Here is a 23,179-nt window from a genome sequence, read left to right as displayed (position 1 = left end):
AGCGACCAAAATAATAGATTTTTTAGATTAATTATGGGAGCTACGATTTTTAGTCAAATCGATTTTTTTATGTATATGTTCCATTTCTTTTATTTGTTCTAATGATGCCATGGAATGCCAACGACTTTTTAAAAGGACACCATATTCTGGCAAAACTATACACAATATCGAAAACATTTCTTAACCAAATACGTTTTATTATTATTTTGCAAAATTCATCGTGTGATCGGTGTCGTCTCTCAGTTGGTCCATTTTCTTGGAACCCACGCAAAAATTGACTTTCTTCTCTATGTGTAGTTTATTTCAAATGGAGGTAGGTACTAGTTTCGAACCATTTACATATTCGCTAACAACACGTAACTAACAGAAATATAACCCCGACAAAGCACGAAACAGTAATAAACAAAAAAATTAAAAAAGATGAATCGACGGAGTGTAAGTTACAGGTTTTAGATTGTACACTCGTGATGAACACGTGAATTGTGTGACGAATTATATAAACGGCGCCAAACGCAGAGAATATTTCCGTTCGTAACCTTGTCTGATAGTGAGTGCCATATTTGCAATAGCGGTATTACAATTGGTAAACTAGAACAAAATAGTTATTTACGAACCGAGTGCGAGAAGACATTTTTCGCACATGAGCGCATTATTTGAGGCACCAGCGACGAAGGAGCGAGTGCTTCATTTGCGCGACTGTGCCGAATACGTCTTCACGCATCGAGGTTTGTACAATATTTTTTGAAACGGACATTAGCATTTTTAAATTATTGACCCAATAGTTTCCAATTTAGTGAATAGAGGGCGCTTGCCCAAGTGTCAATCGAATTAATTGCGATTTATTTTCATTCTTTCGAAATTCTCAACATCCAAATTGGAGAAATGACGTTTTGTAAACCAGATTTTATTAACATATTACCAAGTCAAATTTTCTTTACCATGGTATTATTTATTAATTATTGTATTTGCTATATAGACTTTTCAAAACATGTGGACTAATTTTTTTTATTTCTGTTTGAGGAACAGCATTTCCAACTTCGTGGTACTATCACAAACTGATGTCAAATGTACATGGAGTATTAAAAAAGGGCCTGCATTAGAGCAATATCAACCGATGACATTAATGGAAACGGCTTGTTTTGAGAAGGTCACACCATGTGTTGCGGATGAAGAACTTTCAAAGTATTTTGAAAAAATGCTTTTAGAGGCAAGTCCTCATTCTGCTCCGGCTAAACACAGGTAAGATGAACATGCAACAATTAATTATGGTGATCTTATTTTAAAATTATACAGACAAGGGCGTGTGAGCATGGCTGGTGCGAGCAGCAGCAAATTAGAAGTGACCCCAGCTCCTTCATCAACAGTGTCCGGACAAAATAGTACCGAACAAGTCGACCAGTATAACTTTGCGTAATTCCTCGCTCGCACATAAACACGATTCAGCTGGTTCCCTGTTATTGAAAACGAACCAGCTGAATCGTGTTTATATGTGAGTGGGGTATTACGCAAAGTTGTACTGGTCGACTTGTCTGGTACTATTTCGTCCGGACACTGTTCATCAATGATAAATTCTAATGTGATGCCAAATATTGCACTAAAGACTCTACTAAAAGAACCAAATGATATAATGAAATATGTGGCAGAACTAGAAATCCAGCCACTCCATGGTTACTGTCAAAATTTTTATACATATGTCAAATGTGGTCTGTGATGACCCAATTTCCATGGCTACGAAAACCCACCATTCTACCACAACCTGGACGGAAGAGCGCCAATTTCGTATAACTGGCTCGAGATGCTATTCTATATTTACATATGCCAAAAATGTCAAATCGAACTGGAAAAAAAAATAACTGCAATATTTTTGGCCGAAACCTTTTAGAAAGGCAAATATGGAATATGGCATAGCATTTGAGGCGGTTGCAAGAGATGCCTACCGGAAACAATACAATTGTGAGATTTTACAAGTAGAACTAGTAAATCAGCCAAGCAAATCCTTGGCTGGCATATTCCCCTGACGGAATAATTCTGGATACAAATAGAATACTCAATAGAAGAAGCATCAAGATTTTATTAAACACAATGGAGATCAATGCTATTTAAACCCTAAACACGGATATTATGGCCAAGTTCAGTTGGGAATGGCCATTTCGGGTTTAAATAGTACTGATTTTGTAGTCTTTGCAAGTAAGGACAACAGTTTCTTAAACATTAATGTATTAAGAGATCATGATTTTTTTCTTTTTAAATTGTTTTACTTTGAAATTTAATTATTTTGGCCACATGTTGCACCATGTTTGTATAAATATATCATAAAATAAAATACAGTATTTATTTAAAAATAAATTACAATCCTGTTTTCGAAATTTCGTTGTAGGTCGTAAAATTGTATTGCATATTATGGGCGATTAACGGGCACAAAGGTTAGGGACCGGCGCGTGCCATTTGCCCTATAGTAAATACAACAAATGTACAATACAACCCTGCTTAAAATATTACCTGTTAGTGGTAAATTAGGATTTATAAGCCCCGCAAGATCTTTGACTTAAAGTACCATAAAATTTTACGACCTACAACCAAATTGAGAAAACAGTAATTATTAATTAATAATTTTTTCACCTGCTAATAGTGGCTCAGTTCAAATATAACATGTAACATTAAGTAGTTTCAGAAAACACTTCATTGCCTTAACAAACTATCCCTACAAAAAATAGTGAATTAGTGTAATTTTCTAATTGTTTAGATATGCCTAGAATGTGTTTGAATCACCCTGACAATTTTTGTTACGTGTGTGGGGAACTGACTTTCCGAAAGCAGCGACGAAAATTTACATCATTTGTAACCGAATGTTATCTGAATTACTTTGCTATTCCTGTACGTCACCAGGACAAATCTTGGGTGCCTCATATCTGCTGTTTAAAATGCATTAGTCTTCTTTCTGGATGGGCAAATGGATCTCGACAAATGCCCTTCGCTGTGCCAATGATTTGGACAGAACCAAAAGAGCATATAAGCGATTGTTGTTTCTGTTTAACTACCATAAAAGGTTAACAACCAAGTCAAAACACACCGTAAAGTATCTCAACCTATCCTCTGCAAAGAGACCAGTCCCCCAGAGTGCCGAATTACCTGTGCCAACATCTTCAACGCCCTTAGAAAGTGAGGAAATTGCCCTAAGTCAAGGTGGAAATAACGAGCATGACCGAACATTTGAATTAAGTAGTTTTAAAGAACCACATCTATTAACACAATGTGACCTTAATGACTTGGTACGTGATTTACATTTATCCAAAAAACAAGCAGTACTTTTGAGATCTCGTTGTTAAATTTTGAATATAATTCAAGCCACCGGCGATTTTTCATTGATCTTCCAAAGCTAGTTTAAAAGAAATGTTACTGCACAACGGAAATAAACTTCCTTCAATGCCTGTAGCCTATGCTGCTAATATGAAGGAATCCTATGAAAACATGAAATTGCTTCTAGAAAAGACTGAGTATAATAAGCACTTATGGGAAATTTGTCGGAACTTGAAAGTCCTTGCCTTACTGCTTGGATTGCAGCTTGGTTAAACCAAGCATTGCTGCTTCATTTGCGAGTGGGACAGTCGGGACAGAAAAAATCATTATACCAAAAAAGAATGGCCCAAGCGCAGAGGGTGTTGGTAATTTCGCCACCAAGCATCATTACGAGATTAAGATACAGGTAAATTCGCCACCACCGTTTAATGGCATGTTAAGCCTACCGGTAATTTCGCCACTGTACTTCCCGGAATTAATCTACATTATACACCTAGCTGCCCATAAGGACGGCGTCGGCGGACGGCCGACATAAATATTTCTGTATCTGAGAGTGAGATAGAGGAAAACAAGTAAATGCATGTATATGGAAAAACAATTTATTATTTAATTACAATGGAAAGATTAATTCTTAAAAATAAAATTTTTATTTTAAAGAATTAATCTTTCCATTGTAATCTTATTATTATGTCGTTTTATCATATTATTTATAAATTTTTGTCTGTCTCTGATATGCTTATTATGAATTTTTGTTACCAAATGTAGACTTTGTATTTTCACATAAGTGTCTATTTGAAATTCTTTCAGTTTTTCTAAAAACACAAATAATGTTGGGTCAGGTGTCAGGTAGTTACTTAAATCCACCCTTATTGGGTATGACCCTCAATAAAAATGTATTGAAAAATATTGGTGGCGAAATTACCCATGGGATTTTACTCAACGGGGATGCGCAAAAGATTAAGGTAATTACTGGTGGCGAGATTACCTGTCCCCAGCGCAGATCACTTCTTACAGGACGGAAAAATGTTTCAAACATACCTCTAGTGAATCCTGAAGATGTACTTTTACCACCGTTACACATTAAACTTGGTCTCATCAAAAATTTTGTGAAAGCAATGGACAGGAACGGTGATGGATTTTTATACTTGAAAGAGAAGTTCCCTAAGACCAGCGAACCTAAAATTAAAGAGGGAATATTTGTCGGTCCACAATAAGAGAACTGATGAAGAATGACATCTTTGAGCAAAAACTTAATGAACTCGAAAAACCTGCCTAGCAATGTTTTGAAAATTATCGAGCAGAAAATTACAAAAATATAATTGATGAATTTTTGATATCCTACAAAGCTTCGGGATGTAACATGTCTTTAAAAATACATTTTCTGGACTCACATTTGGATTTTTTTCCCGCGAACCTTAGCGCAGTTAGTGACGAGCACCGCGAGAAATTCCACCAGGATATTAGTCAGATTGAAAAGAGATATCAAGGTAAATGGAGTCCTGGGATGTTAGCCGATCACTGCTGGACACTCAAGAGGGACATACCTGAAATGAAGTACTCCCGATAGTCATACAAATTAAATATTACCACTATTATGTTAATGTATTTTTGCGAATTTTCAAAAAAAGAATTTTACGAAGAAATCTGATGTGTGAATTTTTTTCCATCCATAAATTCTTTTTAGGATTACCTAGAACTACCAAAATTATTCTTGTTAATTTGATAAACTAAAATCAACAAAAGGGTTTCCAGGACGGAAAAAAGACATACAATCTTCGGTTCAATGATTTTTAAATAATGGTCTAATTCTTTTAAAAACAATATGCCTGGGGACAAATGGTATCAATGTTTCCTAAAAAGGCACCCAACATTAACACCAAGAACTGCAGAAGCCGTCTCTAATGCTAGTGGATGCGTTTCTAAAAACGATATTCAGAAATGGTTTACTCAAATTGGAGACTATTTTAAACAAAAAAATTATCTAGATATATTAAACGACCCTACTCGTATTTTTAATGGAGACGAGACTTTTTTCGAGATGTGTCCCAAATTGAATAAGGTCGTCGCTACCAAAGGAACCAAAAATGTCTATGAAATAGGATAGAGCTGTTGCAAAAGCGAACATTATTGTAATGTTCACTTTTTCAGCGGAGGGGTTTTAACACCGCCAATGCTGATATATCCATACAAAAGACTTCCCGCCACTAGAGTAGAATTCGTCCCAACAGAATGAGGTGTAGCAGCAAGTGACAACGGGTGGATGAAAAGTGAAATATTCAAAGAATACATTTCAAATATACTTTACCCTGACTTGAAGAAGAGAAATATCCAGTCTCCCATTATTCTTTACGTCGACGGGCACAAGACCAAGCAACCACATAATAATGATTATTGACTATCAGACGATAGTAAACAATACGTAGCGACAACAGAAAAAGAAAGCTTGAACGAGGAGGACTTTATTCCACAATTTAGGGATGAAACTCATCATGTTAGAAAATTATTTGCTGATAGCAAATTAAGTTCTAACAATTTTGTATCTACAGGATTATGTTTTATATCCGTAATAAATATTTGCTTTAGCAATATAGGCGTAAAATGTGAAAAATGCCAGAGAACATATCAAAAATTTATTGCAAATAGAGTTTTTGACGACTGGAATGGTCTACCGAAGGAAATCGTTCTTGCCGGGTCCACTAGTGCATTTAAATCTAGCTACGACGCCTATAAATTGGGAAACAGCAACTGAGTTTTAGAGTCCCTATTCATCGTATGATTTAGCGCGGGCATAACAGGCATTGCCTTTGCCCGATCGCATCATTAATAATAATATCATAAAAATTGTCTGCTGGAAAATGCATTTAAAGAATTTGAAAAGTACCAGCTTGAAATTGAACTGCTCGAGCCAGACGATAACACTCCGGAAGAAGTAGAAAATCAATGTTTTAATACAATGGCAAAATTATAAACTTAAGAAGAAAAGCTACCCATCTACACGTGCGTCTAGTTCTCATCATAACATCGGTAGTAATATTCAATCATTTGAATTCGCTCTCAAAGTACCACGTACTAAGAACGACAAATCAAATCAATATAGTGAAAAACACAAAACAAATTACAACAGGCAGGCTAGTCATTCAAAACATAATCAAATTGTCCAAGCTATTGACATTCATAACAAACAAATCTATTTATGACGCACCCTTGTCACAGGTAAAATCATAAACGGCTAAGTAACAGCGGCAAACACTTTGTCCAGTTTACCTCTAATAAAAACCCAGACGTACAACTTTACAATAAATTACCAAATTTTTGGAACCTGAAGAACAAACCAACAATAAACCACCGTTATCAGTGGAAGAGCTTGCCTGCGAAAGACGCTTCTCAGAAACGGTCAAGAGAGGCAGCGATGGTGGGTTTATTGTTCGATTACCACTCAAGGGTGACTTGTCAATCATGGGACCATCAAACGAAATGGCTCTCAAACGTTTTTATTCAGTAGAAAAACGGCTTAATCAAAATCCACCATTAAAATGCGATTATACAAACTTCATAAATGAATATTTGCACTTGGAGCACATGATCTTGGTTTTACCATATGTGCCAGAGGACAACAATCATGTCAACCAGTATTTTCTTCCGCATCATGCGGTAATTAATGAATTAAGTTCTACCACAAGGGTTAGAGTAGTCTTTGACGGATCCGCGAAAACTACAATAGGAATCAGTCTAAATGATATGTTGATGGTTGGACCCACAGTCCAACAGGATCTATTTTCAATTATCACTAGATTGCGAACTCATCAAGTTGCTATATTGTCAAAATGTATCGCCAAATCTGGATTGATCCACACGACACCCCCCCATTTCAACGTATTTTTTGGCGTGATGACGTAAGCAAATCTGTTAACACTTATGAAGTAAAAACCAGGGGTGGCTTCTCCATTAGGTCATTTCGAGAACGACCTCCCAAAAAAGGCCCAATTTATTTTTAATACTCATAACTCATTTAATTTATTTCATTCCATCAAATTATAAAAAGTTTTTTTTGTTCAACACTGTCAGAATTTTAGAATTTTCTCCTGTGTGAACGGATTTTGATAAATGTTACAACTTATCAAAACGAAACGTCAAGCTAATTTTAAAGATTTAAAGCGATTTGGAGCCTTTAAGGGGCTCGTCGAACAAAAAACGTTGTATTCAACTCATTCGTGTGTAAATTGGGCCTTTTTCACATTCGTGGGCCTTTAAAACGCTGATAATATTATTACAACATAGGTTTATTATGATAAGAAATTATTTTTACCAAATTTATTCGAGGGAATATTCCATTTTCATAATTTTCTATTAATTTTTGTAATGTCTCCTTTTTGTTTCTTACGTCGTTTCTCAACTTTTTCATTCCTCTGTTTGCAAATTGAATTTTGCTATACGTATATGTTTGAAAACTAATAAGTACATCTAAAAAAGCAAAAATGGAAGGATGACTAGAATAAAAATTATTTTTTAAATGTGCAGATGATAATTACCACCCCTGCGATGCAGTCTAATCCCCAACCCTTCGCTACCTGCATCCAAGATTAGGATATTTTGGGTACCGGGAGGGACTCGTCTCCGCCGAGATATTTTCGCCCCTCTTAAGGCTGGGATACCGTATATGTATTGGGTATAGGGAAACATGGTGACATTATTTCTCGTTTTCAAGACAAATAATGCATTTTTAAGTTAAAAACTAAAATACAGTTTAATATTTAAGCTTCGTTATTGGCTCTGAAGTAATAATTATGGTTCCAAAGACTAAAAGTTTTAAATATATAAATGGCAAACTTTGTCAATTTTATGGCTTAATAAATAAGTAAAATATCAAAATTGTGACAACATTGAGAAATTAGTCATTATTCACAGCCAATAATGGATATTAAGGTTTAATTTAAGGCGTCTCATAGTTTATTCAGTCTTCCGGTTTCGTTAAAAAACAAGAAACATTAAAAGATTAATATATTGGTGACTCGGCGAGAACAAAATAATTTTACAGTGTTCTGTGTTGAAACTTTACCCACACTTGACCCTTGTTAATGTGGCAAGTTTTAAGTAGATGGCACTGATCACTGAAGAAAAAAAAAGAAAAATGTCCAGATGTTCAGTGAGTGAGTGAGTTACTGAGTTAACACGTGCAATTCGTGCAACTCAAAGATATCGGATATCGCACTTTCAAGAAAGGACGGGCCTTCTTTGGCGTTAGTTGCCTCTGTTCACTTCCGTCTTTTATGTCAATAATAATAATGTAATCTCGATTTTCACTTGATCTTCTATTAGCATTCTATTAAAAAATTTAAAAAAAGGTAATTTCTATTTTTTTTTATTCCGTTGCGCAATAGATGGTTTTTGATTATCATTTCAGTGAAAAGTAGAAAATTACAAGTTAAGCTTTCTTTTCTTTTACTAAAGCAATAAAAGTATTGAATTGATCCTATCAGTTCATCGGGTACAAGAGACTTAAAAAATGTAATCACAGGCATTAAATACCATTTAATTTCTTTATTATGAATATGTACAGCGTGACTTTGAAGGTTGTGCAGATATTTTAACCTGTGATAGAACCCCACAAAAGGTAACGATTGAGCCAATGATGCCTTATACAAATGTTAATATTTTTCGAGAAAAAGGGGCCCAAAGTTTTTCAAAAAAAGTTTAAGGGCCACTGAATTTTATCGAAAAATGAGTCAAAAATAAATCATAATAGTGTGGTTGAGGAAAATAAAATGTTCTTATAGTCTGACTTTAATATGTATAATTAGTTTAAGAAAATACAAGTGGTCGGTTACATTTTAGAGCGTTTTTAAAATTCTAAAGTCAGGGAACTGGACTCGGTGCCAAATTCAAATTTTTGCCTACAGTAGACTTTTTTCGTTGTCATTTAATTCAAAATTAAGGCATTTTGACAACAATATCAATCTTAACCTCAATTTAAATTACAAATGTCTTTCACCAACCTGGAGAAAACCGATATGGTCTTTGATCTACGAGGATACTTCACAATGTACGAAATGAATAAGCGTGAACTTGGCTACCAACGAGAAGATCGCATTTTAGTTGCAGAAGATATTCCTCACGAAATCCAGAGCGTCACTTCCAGCATTCATTTTTCCATTAACGTGTGGGTTGAGTTTTGGGTTGGAATAGTTGAAAATCACCTCATAGGTCCCTATGATTTACCTCGCCGTTTGAATGTTGTAATGATTTGTATACATTACTTTTTCCGCCAAATATTCGAACCTGCGCAAAACGGTAACAAATGTGGTCGTGATCGTCATCGAATCGGAGGAGCCCTACGTTGTGATTTTCTTTTGGCGGAAAAGGTTCGGAATGCAAACGATGAGGGTTCCAGTTGGAAGAGTGCCGCAAATAAAACACACATGTGAGGGACGCAAAATACCTTTTATTAAAAATGCCTGTAATAACTTTGATGAAAAAAAATGAAACGAATCCAAAAAGACAGAAACTAAGTTTAACGAAGTACAAGAAATTAACTAGTGGAGTACATCACAAAGATAAACGCCAAGATGAATGCAACAATATTTAAAATAACAGAAAACGGGTACATAACAGACAAAATGACAGGTTAAAGCTTGCAAAACAAGTGAACAAATTATGGGGCAGTTATTACAGACAGGGACGGATGAAAAACCCTCTTCAAAAACCGTATCCCAGGTATTACTCATATTTTACAATTTGATTAATAGCAAAAACAATGTTTAATTTGGAACTACGCGGTCAAGGTACGCCAACGGGAGCTTAGAGCTGGAGGTAACAAACTTTCGGCCGCGAGGGGAATAATCTGAATCGTCTTGAAAGCAGCGACATTTTAGGTACTCGGGGTATCGCGTGTCGGACTACTGTGTACCGACCAATTCCGAGTGATATAAGCGTTCGGGGTTGTACGATGAGCTTCTCAGAGTCGCGTAGAGCAGAACTTGTTCCACCTTCCCCAACCAACCGTTTACCGACAAACTCCCGAGGTCCCTATAACTGCGACGGGGGCTTCACGTCAGCTTCTCAGAGTCGCATACAGCAGAACTTGTTCCACCTCCGTTATACGGTCCTACATAACCGTCGCCCCCACGGAAATTTGACTAAACAACCCCCCCCGACCTCCTGCATGTCACCTAGCCCCCATGTGATCGTACTTACAACATTTTCATTACGTTCAAAACGCCCGCTCAGGAAATTCGTGAAAACAGAGGCATTCTGAATAGAGTTCGACTTTCTTGGACACGTCGTACCTATTGAAGTTTGCATTGCAAACGATTTGGAGCAACTTCTTTGATGTTTCATTTTATGCTTTTACTCACAGTTACAGTATTTTCACTTTGTTGTTTAAGCCTGTTAATTTCTGAATAAGTTGCAGGCAATATTTTTTTATCATTGTACAAATTTTATCACAAATTTATAATGAGACTCAACAAACTGAAACGATAAAAGTCAAACATAACCTCGAATGACATAAAAACTTGACTTTTTAGGTTAGTCGTTCGTCAAAACTGCACGCCAAATTTGAAAATTTTCAGCGTTTCCCAAAGTGGTTCCTTTGATTTTCTTGGGAACCATTAACATTTCTATAAGGCAAGTTGGGTTATTTTGTCTTCTTTTAACACGTACTACCTCAGGGTAAATATCTGCACAACCTTCAAAGTCACGCTGTATGGTACAATTTGCTAAATTTGAAATATGAACACCCTTTGTTGATGACACGCTAACCTCATCAGAAACTCGATTGACTGACGATCCAGCATCATAGTTAATAATAAATTATTGATTTATTATTTTCTTCTCGTGCTTGGTTATTTGAAGATTTACCATTTTCTGTTTTCAAATTCTTCAAGACGTTACTATTAACTTCATCGAAGTTTTCACCTAAAATCATGTTAAAAAATGCGAACAAGACACTTCGTTTCCACCAGCCTGCAGCCTGCCGTTTAAAAAGTCCCAGTGGCGGTGTCTTATCGGTTTATGACTCAGTTTCAAGAAATGTCCAGGAATTATTTAACCCCGGATAATCATAAAAGCAAGGCCTATCATTTCCACACAGGTAGACAGTTAACTGGAAACGCAAACGGCTTAAAAGAAACTTAGATATTCGATCTAATTCTTTGTTGTTACGCCACTGCAACGACTCTTATTTACCGAACCGTTCCGAAGCACGAATCGTGGTGCGCCGGCTCTTGCCATCCTAAAATGCGTGGACTGTAGCTAGGTACCTATTTTATTATTTAAAATAAACCCAAATTACTATTTTGGGTCGCGGGTTCGATTCCGACCCAGGGCGAAAAAAAAAGGCTCTAGTCTGTCTCGTGATTCGGAAGTCACGTTAAGCCATTGGTCCCGGTCTATTGAGTTGGTCATCATGCCCCTCATAGATTTGTAAACCAGTCCTAGACTGTGTAACAAATTTTTTTGATAAGCACTGCACTATTACTTGATAGTAATATCCGTAATAGTGTATGTACTCCGGCAAAATTGCCGTGCCGCCGGGTGGAGGTGGGATAGTTGATTTTATTTTTTTTTGGGTCCTTGTTTCTCAGTTTTCAGTTTCTGGGCATCCAAAATGTATTGCGGATCTCTACATCTAAGACCTTTTTTTCTTCTTTTCAAAATTATTTCAGGAGCCAAACACTCTTTATAAAATCGAACAAGTTTTGGAAGCATTTTCTCCCAGAAATCTCTGTCAAATTCAATTACTTCCGTATACAAGTCATTTTTCGGTCCACTGTATACTACAAAATGACATTTTTGGGAACCTGTTATTCCAAGTTGCCCCTGAATCTGTAAAATAAAGTTAAAATTGTTACGCTTACCAGCAATGACGTATAATTGCTCTACCTGGTAGTAGTATGCATGGTTTTTTGTCAAGTAAATTTTACCACACTCTTTTCTTTTTAAATAAGGCACCAACTTTTCACTTACAGCTCTTTGAAAAGGTATATCTTTTTTTACTATGCTGGGAAGGCATTTTACCTCAACCAATTCCCCATCTTCAGTCATGCCTAAAATAATAAATGTAAGTATAGAACAGATTTTCGGACGTAAAAATGGCATGATGTAATAAAGGTAATACCATCTGGAGAAGCTGCTAAAAAACTATGTTGGATATCGATCCATAAGCCACAGTCATATATTGTTTTTCCGATTTGTTCAGCAAATAGATTTTTTGCCAATTTTTCGTTTATTTTGCCATATAACATGTCAGGTGTTTGTCTTGTCTCTTCCAATATGTTCTTTACTAGAACGTGACAAGACGTAGATTCTTTTCTAACACAAACGGCGCCAAAATTTGACGCTGTTAATCTGTGCTCTCGCTGAGTTCTGTAGCTCCCACTTTTATCATCAAATTGTTCTGTAGTGGTTTTAAAAATATGCTGCTGTTGAGTCTCGGAAACCTATAAAAATATGTCAATTTTAAAAGTATGTCTAAAAAACATATTTTCGTGCATAGGTACTTTAAGTCGTTTAATCAACTCCTCTACCTCTTCTTTCAGAGCCTCATCAGACATCTCTACACTCGATATATTTGGCCCATAATCTTTTTGCTGCTGTTTTTTTGCGAGAGTACATTGTTGGTGATCTTTAGCGTATTCAAGTTTTTTTACGAATTTTGGCTTACGGTAAGGGGTCTCTTTACGCTTCATTTTACTAGTCATTTTATTGGCAACATAATGTTTTAAAATTTTTCCAGGGCTTTTTTTAAATGCTTTCTTCCAAGACGATAAATGCCATTCTTCTCCCTGGTTATATCGTAGACCAGTTAAGTAAGATGTAATTTGGAAACTGTCTCTTTGAATGAGGTTCAATCGTTTCCCCATATTAAATCGTGCCAGTATGCTCATAAATAATTCTGCGCGGTTGTTAGTCTCATTATCTATGAGCATGTTTGCCTTTAGCAAAACGTTGTGTATTGCAGCATAAAGATGGTGATTTGCCCCTGTCTCAGTTAGCACTGCCGTTCTGTCATTAGCCACATCACCAACCTTGTCACACATATGGACGGTACATTTTTGATGGTTGCCAAAAACGTGGAAAATTGAATTCCTTAAATCGTCTTTAAGTTGTGCTACATCTCCATGGGCGTTGGCGTAAATTGCTTTTTGGGCGGTGTCTGTAAGACATTTTATAACGTCTTTTGTCAATAATTTTCTGATAGACAATGGTACGCCTTTAATATCAGTCTTCATTTTGTGTAGATTTTTTCCGTAATTTTTTATACAGTGATTGGTGCACTCTATTTTAGTTACCTTAAAATGACAAAACTTATGATTTACTTATAGGTCGTGTTTTTCTTTTTACTTGCCTCTGACCCATAACTAACCCTTTTTTGTATATTAGCATGTACAGTAGCGTCACCGTCTGCAATAAACCTCTTGTAACGGAGATGGTGCATTTCCTCACTAATGTTGAAGCCCTCCACAATTATATCTTGTTCCATTGAGCCTGATGAGCCCGTCCAATTCTTGAAACATGTGTGCTCTTTCACGGTTTCATTTTTGTTTTCAGCTCTAGCACAACAGCAACAATATTTGTTTCGTACTCCCACGTAGAGTACTTTGCCCGTAAACTTTCCAATTATTACAGCCTATATAATATGAAATTACATAATGCAGCACACAATTTATAATTCATAATTTGAAAACAAAAATTATTAAATGATAATCTGAGGTCATCTTACGTGACCGTTGATATTTAAAAAACAATATAAGAACTGTATACTACTATACATTTTTTAAATAATAATATGTATGGGGAAAGATACTTTTGAGGAGATTTGTAGCACGGAATGGTACTTTCGAGGAGAATTTGGGAATTTCGAGGAGCTCCTCGAAATTCCATGCAACGGAAAGGTACCTTTGAGGTATCAAGATCTCATTGGGATGTGCTGCCCACTACATGAACTAACACTGTATCGACACTGTAATGAGTTTAACTAGACTATTGTCCCCTAGATGGTGAAATACATTACGAAATTATTTTCAAATATGGACAGCAATTTCATTGCCATAAAACTCGTTTTCAACCCTTATTTTAATTGACAAAATGTTTATAAATTATTATTATTACTCTAAATTAGCTTTTCAATCCTTATTTTGGCATAATAAAAAACTGCCTTTAAATAATTTCGGATAATGATCAACGGTATTTTTTTTTAATTCTCACCCCCTGCGTTTACTTTCACAATTCCTAAATGTCGTAAAACTTTTAAAGTGTTGTGATCATCTTAAAAACTGTCACAACACTAATGGCTAATCAAAAATTTTGTTTTGCTCATAACTGGCTTATTTACAAATCTGTGCCGCAACCCCCTACACACGAATTGGTACTTTTGAGAAACCGTGACTCCTTGAAAGTATCATTAGATACATAAACTCTATTATCAAGGGCAATGATATTTTTTTGTTGTTTTACGCTCAACCCTTTGAAAAACTACCCCCTTTTGTAAATTTGCTCCCATAATTTTTTTGTTTTTTAGCATTGATTGTTCACACTAAGAATTCTTAGTTTTAATGTTAACAGTGTGACAAGAAAATACCCTCCCACCCCCTTTCAACCCCCAAACTTTTTTATGTACAAAAAAGCAAAATACTACAAACCTTAACTGTCTAATTTCAGATGACGAACAAACAGTAACTTTTTTTCAAGTTTCACCCCCCACTTTTTTTTTCAAAATCCAAAATCTCATAGAAGTTTTTTAAAATGATGCGATCATCTTAAAAACTGTCACAACATTAATGGCTAATCAAAAATTTTGTTTTCCTCATAACTGGCTTACTAATCTGTGCCGCAACCCCCTACATACGAATTGGCACTTTTGAGAAACAGAAACTCCCTGAAAGTTTCATTAGGTACATAATCTTCATTGACTGTATCTAATGATACTTTCAAGGAGTTTCTGTTCCCTTACGGGAAAGGATATTTTTTTGTCGTTTTGCGTTCAACTATTTAAAAAACTACTCCCTTTGTAAATTTTGTAAAATTAAAAATTATTTTTGTGAAAACTGTTAAGAAAATAAAAATTGCAAGTAAAGAATTAAAATAAATTTCAATTATTGAGAGACACTTTATCCACTTTTGCAATCTTTAATCTATGTCAAGGAGACTCCAGGTGGTCTATACTTAGAAAAAAGATTTGAATCAAAAACTTTGAAAAGACTTTTTAAACGAAAGGTTAGTCGACTCCATTTTCTATTTATAATTTTTAGTTTCTAATATCATTTTAGGGTCAATTTTGTCTTCAAGATTTGTTTTTTTAATAATATAAATTCATGTTTATGTAACATCATTTCGAATAGAACATAACCTTAAAAAATTGATATCACGTAAAGATACTTTTGAAGAACACGAATTCCCCAAAAGTACCTTTACGAGAATCGAAGGTATATTCGGAATCAGTGCTTTTTAATTCGTTTGTGATTTGGACAATTGCAAGTATTTTTAGTACTGTTTAATAATCACTAATGAAGTAAAATCGGATGTAAAAAATATTTCGCCAAATACTAGAAGAGTCACTCGATTCCATTTCATATTTAATATTTTTTTTAAATGGGGTTACTGCGGGATTACTGTTGATAATAATTTAATGTCAACTTTGCCTTCAAGATAATTTGGTCTTTTTAAAAAGGCTCAGAGAGGCCGACATACTCTGTAACATCATTTCCAGTAGAACATACCTATATAACCTCAAAATTGATATGACGTAAAGGTACTTTTGAAGAACATAAATTCCCCAAAAGTACCTTTGCGAGAATTGAAGAATGATTCGGAATCCGACTTTTTAATTCGTTTGTGATTGGGATAATTTCAAGTATTTTTCTTTTCACTAATCAATTAACATCCGTTGTAAAAACATTTCTCAAATACTAAAGGGTCACCCGATTCCCTGTCATATTTAATATTTTTAAGAATGGGGTTGCAGCGGCATTCCTGTTGATAATAATTTAATGTCAACTTGGACTTCAAAATAATTAGGTCTTTATAAAAAACTCAGAGAGGCGGACATACCTACTCTGTAACATCATTTCCAGTAGAACATACCTATATAACCTCAAAATTGACACCACGTAAAGGTACTTTGGAAAAACACGAATTCCCCAAAAGTACCTTTGCGAGAATTGAAGAATGATTCGGAATCCGGCTTTTTTGTTCGTTTGTGATTACGATAAAATTGATATCACGTAAAGGTACTTTTGAAGAACGTAAATTCCCCAAAAGTACCTTTGCGAGAATTGAAGAATGATTCGGAATCCGGCTTCTTTATTCGTTTGTGATTGGGAGAATTTCAAGGAATTTTGAGTATTTTTTAATCATCAATCAAGAAAAATGGGTTGTAAAAATATTTCGCCAAATACTAGTGGGGTCACCCGATTCCGTTTCATATTTTACATTTTTAGGAGTGGGGTTGCAGCAGGATTCCTGTTGATAACAATTCAATGTTAACTTTGACTTCAAAATAATTAGGTCTTTTTAAAAAGGTTCAGAAAGGCCAGCATAGTCTGTAACATCATTTCCAATTGAACATACTCCTAAAACGCATATCACGTAAAGGTACTTTTGAGGAACACAAATTCCCCAAAAGTACCTTTGCGGGAATTGGAGAATGATTCGGAATCCGGCTTTTTTATTTATTTGTTTTTGGGATAATTTCAAGGAATTTTGAGTATTTTTTAATCACCAATCAAGTAAAATCGGTTATAAAAATATTTCGCCAAAAACCAGAGGGGTCATCCGATTCCGTTTCATATTTTACATATTTACGAATGGGGTTGCAGCGGGATTCCTATTGATAATAATTTAATGACAACTTTGTCTTCAAAATAATTAGGTCTTTTTAAAAAGGCTCAGAAGGGCCAGGATAATCTGTAACATCATTTCCAATTGAACATACTCCTAAAATGCATATCACGTAAAGGTACTTTTGAGGAACACAAATTCCCCAAAAGTACCTTTGCGGGAATTGGAGAATGATTCGGAATCCGGCTTTTTTATTTATTTGTGTTTGGGATAATTTCAAGGAATTTTGAGTATTTTTTAATCACCAATCAAGTAAAATCGGTTATAAAAATATTTCGCCAAATACTAGAGGGGTCACCCGATTCCGTCTCATATTTTACATTTTTACGAATGAGGTTGCAGTGGGATTCCTATTGATAATAATTTAATGACAAACTTGTCTTCAAAATAATTAGGTCTTTTTAAAAAGGCTCAGAAAAACCAGCATTGCCTGTAACATCATTTTAAATAGAACGTAACCTTAAAATTGATATCACGTAAAGGTACTTTTGAGGAACACGAATTCCCCAAAAGTACCTTTGCGGGAATTGAAGAATGATTCGGAATCCGACTTTTTTATTCGTTTGTGAATCGGATAATTTTAAGAAATTTTGAGTATTTTTTAATCACCAATCAAGTAAAATCGGTTATAAAAATATTTCCACAAATACTAGATGGGTCACCCGATTCCGTTTCATATTTTACATTTTTACGAGTGGGGTTGCAGCGGGATTCCTATTGGTAATAATTTAATGACAACTTTGTCTTCAAAATAGTTAGGTCTTTTTAAAAAGGCTCAGAAGGGCCAGGATAATCTGTAACATCATTTCCAATTGAACATACTCCTAAAACGCATATCACGTAAAGGTACTTTTGAGGAACACGAATTCCCCAAAAGTACCTTTGCGGGAATTGGAGAATGATTCGGAATCCGGCTTTTTTATTTATTTGTGTTTGGGATAATTTCAAGGAATTTTGAGTATTTTTTAATCACCAATCAAGTAAAATCGGTTGTAAAAATATTTCGGAAAATACTAGAGGGGTCACCCGATCCCGTCTCATATTTTACATTTTTAAGAGTGGGGTTGCAGCAGGATTCCTGTTGATAACAATTCAATGTTAACTTTGACTTCAAAATAATTAGGTCTTTTTAAAAAGGTTCAGAAAGGCCAGCATAGTCTGCAACATCATTTCCAATTGAACATACTCCTAAAACGCATATCACGTAAAGGTACTTTTGAGGAACACAAATTCCCCAAAAGTACCTTTGCGGGAATTGGAGAATGGTTCGGAATCCGGCTTTTCTATTTATTTGTGTTTGGGATAATTTCAGGGAATTTTGAGTATTTTTTAATCACCAATCAAGTAAAATCGGTTATAAAAATATTTCGCCAAATACTAGAGGGCTCACCCGATTCCGTTTCATATTTTACATTTTTACGAATGAGGTTGCAGTGGGATTCCTATTGATAATAATTTAATGACAAACTTGTCTTCAAAATAATTAGGTCTTTTTAAAAAGGCTCAGAAAAACCAGCATTGCCTGTAACATCATTTTAGATAGAACGTAACCTTAAAATTGATATCACGTAAAGGTACTTTTGAGGAACACGAATTCCCCAAAAGTACCTTTGCGGGAATTGAAGAATGATTCGGAATCCGACTTTTTTATTCGTTTGTGAATGGGATAATTTTAAGAAATTTTGAGTATTTTTTAATCACCAATCAAGTAAAATCGGTTATAAAAATATTTCCACAAATACTAGATGGGTCACCCGATTCCGTTTCATATTTTACATTTTTACGAGTGGGGTTGCAGCGGGATTCCTATTGGTAATAATTTAATGACAAATTTGTCTTCAAGATAATTAGGTCTTTATAAAAAGGTTCAGAAAGGCCAACATACTCTGTAACATCATTTCCAATAGAACATAACCTTAAAATTGATATCTCGTAAAGGTACTTTTGAAGAATACGAATTCCCCAAAAGTACCTTTGCGGATTCCGATGACATTAATGAAATCGATGGCTTCTTTGCACCAAGGGTCTAAGGTTTCAAAGGTTAAACCTTTAAATACGTAATGTGATGAAATAATTGAACTATATTTGCTATGTTTGCGTTTGCAAGCCATTTCAGTTGTAAAACCTGAAACTTCAGAAGTTTTCAAAACGTAACTATCTGCAAGTGTATTTACAACAGTAACGTCCCAAACCAAAGGTTGCCCTTTAATCCACGGTACTAAAGTCATCCCATCTGGGCATTTTCCATCATCTCGAGACAGTCCGTTTGGTTCTAAAGTTGAATTAACATGAATAGAAGGCAAAGCCCAGTTGATAATAGAATTAATTTCAGTGTGTCTGGAAAATCTACCACTGCTTTTTGAACAACTTAGACCGTGGATGCCAATTTAGTCAACTTTCGTATTGCATTTGCAAATATGAGGTGTACAAAGATTACAACCCAATATTAAACGAATACAAACTTGGAAGGAAGTGTTATCTAAAAGAGTACCAATATTAGGAGAAGGTATTGCATGTAACCAAGATTTTCAGCATTGCAAAGCCTTATAACGAGCCAAGTCTCTAGGTGATTTAAAGATTAAGTCATTGGCAATTATTCGTTTGGTATTGATATTATCCCAATTCTTCTGAAATTGTGGGATTGTTGGTCTTTCGTTCTCAATTAATTATTAATTCATTATTATAAGAAGTATTACTAGTTGTATAATTAACGCGGACAAGATTGTGTTTTAATGTGTTTGGATTAATTTATTTATTTTTAATTAAATTAATTCGACAAAAATATTAGTGCATAAAATCGGCTCTTCAAGTAATATTAAGATCGTGTTTTCTGTTTATCTTAAAAACGTAATCTTCATTCCAGGCCTGATAAGTGCATATTGTATAGCCAGCGTCATTAAATCAAACGATCAGTTTTCGCCGAAGTTGTAAAACTTTCCCGCGCGATTTTTTTGTTTCGCTGTGGGAATGCTTGAAATGGAGCCTTTCCCGATGTTTACGCTATTCTTACCACTCCCGTTGATGTAGCATTGTTGATTTATTTTTGTACTACGCTTATAAACTGTCTAATTGGAGATGACATGAACAAAATGAAAAGTATTTTAGGACTTCCACCGCACACGTTCCACACCCCATCCTCCGTCAATTTATAAAATATTAAATTTTACATAAAATTATATTTTCGAAATTTGTTGCGCAACCCCTAGATACAGATTGGTACTGTTGAGAAACAAGAACTCCTTGAAAGTATCGTTGGATGTATAGTGCGCCCATAAAAGGTGGATTAATTTCGAAAAAATGCCAACAAACAATTTTTGAAAAACAATCTTCGGACAGATCAAATTCTATTTTCTAGAAGACATATTTTAATGAGAAAGTTGACCTTAACATGTCATTAGGAAGCAATTGGCAACCCTCATTTTAAAGAATTTAAATAGCAAATGGGAGCCAATAGCTGTTACAAAAAACATGCATTCTCTTATAATTAACCATTGAAAGGATATTTTAAATTAGGGGTCACCCGATTTTCTTTCATATTTAATAATTTTAAGAATGGGGTTTCAGCGAAATTCCTGTTGATAATAATTTAATGTTAACTTTGTCTTCGTGAACGCGGCACTTCCAGAATTTTATTGAATATTTCCGTAAAATGATTAAAATATCCGGAACTGCAGCAGCCTATGTATTTAATTATCGAATTAACGGATTTCACTTTGACAATGTACGAACTTGAAAAATTGCAAATCCGGAAGTGTAGCGTTCGAGGATAAAGAAAAAAAAAAGCATTGTCTGTCATCCACACAATGAAAAAAAAAAAAAAAAAAAACGTCGCCTGCACCGAAGAGATGTTGTACATGCTAATTACAATATTTTAGGCTTTTTTTAGAAAGCTCAGAAATGCCAGGATTCTCTGTAACATCATTTCCAACAGAACATAACCTTAAAAGTGATATCACGTAAAGGTACTTTTGAAGAACACGAATTCCCCAAAAGTACCTTTGCGGGGATTGAAGAATGATCCGGAATCCGGCTTTTTATTCGTTTCTGATTGGGATAATTTCAAAGAATTTTGAGTATTTTTTAATCACCAATCAAGTAAAATCGGTTGTAAAAAATATTTACCCAAATACTAGAAGGGTCACCCGATTCCGTTTCACATTTAACATTTTATAGAATGGGGTTGCAGCGGGATTACTGTTGATAACAATTTAATGTCAACTTTGTCTTCAAAAAAATTTGGTCTTTTTAAAATGGCTCAGAAAGGCCAGCCTAGTCTGTAACATCATTTCCAGTAGAACATACCTATATGACCTCAAGAATTGTAAAACTGATACTTGGCTTCCGGCTTAATGTGAGTCATAAGCAAAAAAAATCAGTTGTTTGCAAACATTTTTTTAATAGAGAATGAAATTCAGGTTTAAGGCAAAAATGATTGAGGGAAAATTGATTGTATTTTGCATTAACATAATGTGGCGGAATATTTAACAAACATGCTGTATATTTTTGCTGTAGTAATTTGTAAATAACCATAATATTTTTTTATTGCAAGCCATTGCAAGGACGGCGATGTTGAACACCTGATCGGTTCTTGACCCTAATTTCGAGAGAATGAACTATTTATAGATTTAGAATCGAAATGTAATGTATCCTTTGTTTAAAATGTGGGGCCTAATTAGGTGCTGTAAGGAGGAGTAAGTCGGGCAAGATTTTTAGGAACGATCTTGTACTCTGATGAAATAAATGTTAATTTTTTAGGTTTTGAGCAGTATTTCTAACAAGCAGTTGATTGTTTACTGAAAATAAAATATGCATTTTGTTTTATTTAAATAATAATAATTAAAACGTATCGGTGTGTTATTTTATATAAAGTACAGTAAGGTGTTGAAATGCACATTCAGACTGGTACTGTTGAGAAAAAAGAACCCCTGGACTCCTTTGGACGTAAACTGCACCCATTAACCGTGGATTAAATTCCATAAATTGTAAACAAACAATTTGTGAATAAAATCTTCAGACACATCAATTTCTATTTTCACGTGATGAACAATGACAGAGTCTGTTGGCAATAAAACAATTGAAAAGCACTGGTGGTTTTTTGTCTCGTAATTGGCAATGACCAAATTTTTTAACTTGAGATGACATCAAAAAGATTTTTGGTTATGCCGGTTATGTTTATGCTATTCCAATCAGATTCCCATTCGTTCATTCAATTTTAAGAATGGGGCTGCAGCGGGATTCATGCTGATAATAATTTATTGTCAACTATGTCCTCAAGATAATTAGGTCTATATAAAAAGGGTCAGAAAGGGCAACATACTCTGTAACATAATTTCCAATACAACATAACCTCAAATTTGATATCACGTAAAGGTAGGTACATTCGAAGAACACGAATTTCCCAAAAGTACCTTTGCGAGAACTGAAGAATGGTTTATCCGTTTGTGATTGCGATAATTTCAAGGAAATTTGAGTATTTTTTAATCACCAATCAAGTAAAATCGGTTGTAAAAATATTTCGCCAAATACTAGAGGGGTCACACGATTCCGTTTCATATTTTACATTTTTACGAATGGGGTTGCAGCGGGATTCCTATTGATAATAATTTAATGACAACTTTGTCTTCAAAATAATTAGGTCTTTTTAAAAAGGCTCAGAAAGGCCAGCATTGTCTGTAACATCAATTCCAATAGAACATAACCTTAAAATTGATATCACGTAAAGGTACTTTTGAGGAACACGAATTCCCTAAAAGTACCTTTGCGGGAATTGAAGAATGATTCGGAATCCGGCTTGTTTATTCGTTTGTGACTGGGATAATTTTAAGGGATTTTGAGTATTTTTTTAAACACCAATCAAATAAAATCGGTTATAAAAATATTTCGCCAAAAACTAGAGGGGTCATCCGATTCCGTTTCATATTTTACATATTTACGAATGGGGTTGCAGCGGGATTCCTATTGATAATAATTTAATGACAACTTTGTCTTCAAAATAATTAGGTCTTTTTAAAAAGGCTCAGAAGGGCCAGGATAATCTGTAACATCA

The 23,179-nt window shown here is 34.8% G+C and overlaps 1 protein-coding gene and 1 long non-coding RNA gene across 3 annotated transcripts in view; one reads left to right on the top strand and one right to left on the bottom strand.

Annotated features, from left to right (window-relative positions):
- Nucleotides 1-23,179, top strand: part of LOC138140542 (uncharacterized) — a 305,855-nt gene that overhangs the window by 59,307 nt on the left and 223,369 nt on the right. The gene's annotated exons all lie outside the window — the stretch shown is intronic.
- Nucleotides 9,717-13,630, bottom strand: LOC138140648 (uncharacterized). The gene is made up of 2 exons (XR_011162680.1): nucleotides 12,413-13,630; nucleotides 9,717-12,341 (listed from the first exon to the last, which is right to left on the bottom strand). It is a non-coding gene; the product is annotated as an uncharacterized lncRNA (long non-coding RNA).

This window comes from Tenebrio molitor, chromosome Y, assembly GCF_963966145.1.
Source record: "Tenebrio molitor chromosome Y, icTenMoli1.1, whole genome shotgun sequence".
NCBI lineage: Eukaryota > Metazoa > Arthropoda > Insecta > Coleoptera > Tenebrionidae > Tenebrio > Tenebrio molitor.
The sequence above is the reverse complement of the archived record's forward strand: the minus strand, read 5'-3'. Positions and strand labels throughout refer to the sequence as shown.